The sequence below is a fragment of the Oratosquilla oratoria genome, chromosome 7 (assembly GCF_046742065.1).
Source record: "Oratosquilla oratoria isolate Oo_2021 chromosome 7, ASM4674206v1, whole genome shotgun sequence".
Lineage (NCBI taxonomy): Eukaryota > Metazoa > Arthropoda > Malacostraca > Stomatopoda > Squillidae > Oratosquilla > Oratosquilla oratoria.
Window position 1 is genome coordinate 22490901 of NC_134783.1, and position 5259 is coordinate 22496159.

Below are 5259 nucleotides of genomic sequence, written 5' to 3' on the forward strand. Positions count from 1 at the left end.
GAATTTTACCATACGAAGAGAGGCTTAGGCACCTTTACACACTCGGTAAAGACGCAGAGTGCGGAGTGATCTAATAGTGTTTAAGCGGATCAAAGGCTTTAACAAGGGTTACACAAATTAGGTTATCATATTAAAACAACAGGGTAGGACTCACAGTAATGGATTTAAACTGAACTAGTTTAGATTTAAGAATGAAATAAGCAAGAATTGGTTTACTAATAGGGTGGTCAACTAATGGAACAGACTTAACAACCATGTAGTGAGCGCTGAAACTATTAGTTGTTTTAAGAAATGGTTAGATAACTTTATGGATGGGGATGACAGGTGGTAATGGGCATAGAACTGCCTAGTGTAGGCCTCGTGGTCTCTTGTAGTCTCCTTTATTCTCATGTTCTTAGGTTCTTATATGTAGCAGGAAATGGAAGGATGGGAGTAGAGGACTGTAGAGTGAAAGAAGCAAATGAATGTTATGGTGGAATAGAAAGTGTCTGGGGATTAACATAAAGAGAATATTATATAAAGGTGAAACGGAAAGTATCTGGGGATTAATATAAAGAGAATATTATATAAAGGTGTGATTGTGCCTATAACACTGAACGGGACAGAGACTGCGAATGTAAAGGAGGAAAAAAGTAGAAATTTAGATGTGTTTGAGATGAAGTGTTTGAGAAGTACTGTTTGAGTTATGTGGTTGGATAGAGTGAGATATATGGAGGTGAGGAGAAGAGCGGATATGGAAAGTTGATGAAAGAATACTGGGATTATTTACATATATAGAAATAATGAGTGAAGAAAGACTACCAAAAAGAATGTGGAAGGAAGAGGTGGATGGAGTGAACTTGATCGGAAAATCGAGAATGTGATGATTGGATGGGGGTGAGAGGGTCCTTGAGTAAAAGTGGAATATAAGTTGAGCATGGAAGGGAGAAGGCAAGTTGTAGGTGTGAGTGGAGAATAGATTTAAATTGATAATAGATCAACTCGACGCGAAGGGATTTCTCCTTGTCTTCTTTAATTACTCGTGAGTGAACGAGGAGGGATTCCATGTAAATGAAGCAGTGATTTTTAAACCAGCTTCAGCTGTAGGGTCCTGCTATGGATGTGCTGTGTCTTGCTGTATTGCTTCTGACCCGTGAGGTGGGCGGGGATCAGGGATGGTCTTTCATCCACAAGGAGCTAAGATGAAAGGTAAAAATGAATGGTTGTTGGATGGGTGTGGGATGAGAGATGGATGGATGAATGCCTTGGCTGACTAACTCCCTTATATGGAGAAGAATTCTTTTGGCATATGAGTATATATTATGTGTACGTATATATATATATATATATATATATATATATATATATATATATATATATATATATATATATATATATATAATATATATATATACATATATATATATATATATACATATATATATTATACATATATATGTATATATATACATACATATATATATATAGATATGTATATATATATATATATACAAATATATATGTATATATATTTACATATATATATATATATATATATATATATATATATATATATATATATATATACATATATACATATTGTATATGGCTCTCTTAAAATTCAACTTCAACAGCAGCGAAACACTTTGTAGTGTTAGCTTCTCGATGTAGGACACGATCTTTTCGGTACGCACATCTGCGCGCACCTCACACACGAGACCACAACCACCATTCCTCCGAGCCTGAGCTTGGCTCGGTTATCGTCATTCAGTGTTGTGGCAAACGGCGTGAAAGGCAGGCGCGCAGCAACCTATCTGAGCATCAGACAGTGCGACGACTGTAACTGCGTGTATTATTAAAGTTCGTTTGTGAATACTATGTCACGGTATAGCAACAATTAGAAAGACGACAATTAGGTACAGTGGCAGGCTTGTGGCCTTGAAATAGAAAATTATAACAAACCAAAATTTAGGTAGTGAATCATTGGTACGGATAATTAGCCGCAGAACGAGGTTGCAAGAAACCAAATTTCAATGAAGAATTCAAAAGCTAAATTTACTTTTGAACGAAAAACGGATATATTACACGTAAACTTTATACTTTGGTATACTTTCAATGGCACCTGTAATCGATTCATTAGTTAACTGAGATAAAAGAACATTGCATTAACCCTGCAGGTATGAGTAATATATAAAAGAGTTGCTAATGATACAATTATATCATACATTTAACTACAGCATATTTAGATGATAGTTTAAAAAATAGGTGAGTTTTACATTGGATTGATTTTAAACAGACTCCCTGTCCAAGAAAAATACTGACATACATACATATATATATACACACATATATATATATATATATATATATATATATATATATATATATATATGTATATATATATGTGTGTGTATATATATATATATATGTATATATATATGTATGTATATATATATATATATATGTATGTATATATATATATATATATATATATGTGTATATATATATATATAAGAATATATACATGAGAAAAATTATATTGCTTCCCTGTAAGCGTGAATATTTTTGCTCACTGGTCGATTTTCATGCTGCTTTACTGTTGACCAAACCATTTTTCGCCTAATTGCCTTACCCCAACATCACGCCTCTTTAGTCGTATAAATAAACCAGATACCTTTTTACGAACGATTCATAGACTCGAGTCGATAATAATCAAGGTGCAGTGGAATATTCATGACTAGGATTGATAACTTTTCGTCCAAGTGACTTGGATGCAAGTGCATACAATCTTTAGACGCTGAATATGCGAAGTCTTCCGAAGTGATCGTTGTTGGAATAAAGTGTTGAAATCTCAAGTTTATGATAATTTTCCAGAAATCAGTGACACTGTCAAGTTGCTTTTTTTCCCCTTCCGATCTCTATTTTGGAGTTGGGAAGGAAGGCAGTAATTTGCAATAACTCTTTGTTGTGGTAGACAACAAGTCACGAGAAAAAGTACGTCTATCCACACCCCCATCTCCTACTCTTAATTTCTATAAATGAAATCCTAGTGTACGAACTGGCGCGTCCCTCTTGACGCGACTTGCTCAGGTGATGGGGCGGATGCGTTTTCTTTTCCTATTACCTTCTCCATGAGAAGAATCGCTTTCTGTTCACCGATTAGCTTATGGGTGCGTTTGTTGTTTTGATGGTGGGCTGCAAAAAAAACGATTTTTTAAGATTTTAAACACACATTGTTGTTGTCGGCTCTGTTTTCAAGGGAAAAAATCCGACACCCACAAAAAACTTTTGGCTCAGTTATGCTCTGGATACTGCGTCCACAAAGAAAAAGTGAATAGTCGTTACAATTTGCGTCTTTCTTTAGATATCACATAGGGTCTTGAAGTCGGGAGCTCTGCCCACCAAGTTCCAATCCTGTTCGCTATGCAGTCTGTCTACTATTGTAGTCTAGCATCAGATAAAGATGCAATTACTCTTTTTTTTTATCTTCGGGATAGCCCAGTTATATAGTATAATGTTATCATGTTAACATAGTAAAATATGATATAACATTAAAGGAAATAAATTAGCAGTATCATCCGCGGAGAATAATTTCGTGATCTCGCGCGCATTCAATGTCACGCGCATTAGTGCCAGATGTGAATGGCGAGAATGTGACGTGATGTCATGATCCATAGGTATCACCCGCTCAGCCTTTTGCGGCGAGGTTCCTGTTCCAGCCTCTCTCTGCATTTTCATTTAAATCTTTATGTTTAAGGTGTTCCTCTTAGCAAAATGAAATTGTTTGTCATCAGGTTCAATAAAAATTTGCGTGCTGAAATTTGTACCGTGTGGTTTCAGGAGTTAATCGATATCATCTAATCGAGCCAGTTGATTAACATGTAAAAATTATTAACAAAAGGAGTGGCAAGTAAGAAAGCTCTGTATTTGAGGGTGTACGTGTGGGTGAGTCTACCGTTATTTCCCATAAAACTACCAGCAGACGCATTAATTTAGAAATAAATACCTTCCAGCAAATGGTAATTAGTTGATGGCGCAACAAGTATCACACGTTGCTAGATGAAATATCCCAGCTGTATTAATGTGGGTTATAATCAAGATTCTAAACATATTACGGTGACATTTGAGACGTTTTGAACGAAGTGTGGCTGCAAGACTTTAGACTTATTTCCAAAATGAAACGATAGACGTTCTGGTAAAACTAATACTGTAGGCACCTTGGAGAAAAGCTAATGTAAGTGCTGCAAAGAACGAACAATTTCCTGGAGAAATGTAGATTTTCTTAAGATCAAAGGGATGTGGTATTATCAAACGCCATAGATATCAAAAGAAAACTAGAAACGAAGAAAAGCACTGTTGACAAAATCCGAGGGATAAGCAAGAAAAGATAGTAATCTTATGAGTGATAGATTAGTGCCAGTGTTATCATTCAATAGATAATTATCATCCCCTCTCGCTACGACGACGCATTCTGCAGATTTCGTCGTGGCGAGCCTCGGACGCAGGGAACTCATAGCCACCCGTTTGATCCGATTTAATTTTTCATAGCCAACCAACGTTATCACTAGAAACTCCGTTTCCTGCCGAAGAGCCAGCAATGCTCCCCACTTCGATCTCCAGCAGCGAGTGTCAATTGACACCTATCCTCGGCTCTCCTCCCACATAGAATAATGGTGACAACATCACCTATAATGTAAATTATACAACATGTTGATATACTCGTACTATACATAATTTGTTCCACCAAAGGGCATGTTTTTTCATCTAAAGGGGTGGACAAATTCTATGAAGTGTGTCACCGTTTTAGGCAGGTTGTGACTGCTTTAAACGAGTTGTATGTTTAGCTGGTTCTCGCCAGTTAATTTTAGTCAACTGAGGAAAACCCCCTAATCAGCGAAAGGGGCTCGACTTATTACGATTAACCCTTACCCTGCCATTAACAAATTTTATGTCTTTTATACCATCTGGGGTATTAGTTGCGTTTTATTGTGGAGTTAAAAGCTGCTCAGTAGCATGCAGCTGATACTTTAGGGTCTATATGGAGCGCTCCTACGGACCAGATCCACACATCATTTTGTCTGTGATAGAGGAAAACTCTATTCATAGAAAAATTATGATACTTTATTATATTGCGACTGTTCCTCCGTTATGCTGTCTCTCCATTTTTAATACTGTCCTGTACCATTTCTCTGAATGTTCATTTTTTTCTTTTCTTTTTTCGCCGAACCCTGTGGTGGGGGAAAAGAATACTGCCACCGAATCTTATCATTTGAGTCGTAA

The 5259-nt window shown here is 36.3% G+C and overlaps 1 protein-coding gene across 8 annotated transcripts in view; it reads left to right on the forward strand.

Moving 5' to 3' along the window:
- The first annotated feature begins 1722 nt into the window (after nt 1-1722).
- LOC143026994 (uncharacterized) overlaps nt 1723-5259 on the forward strand; it is a 30392-nt gene continuing 26855 nt past the window's right edge. For 2 of the 8 annotated variants that reach the window (XM_076187812.1, XM_076187805.1), the window contains exon 1: nt 1738-1839. The gene's annotated coding sequence lies outside the window, so the exon portion shown is untranslated. The other 6 variants (XM_076187807.1, XM_076187808.1, XM_076187806.1 and 3 more) reach the window with 6 other exon arrangements.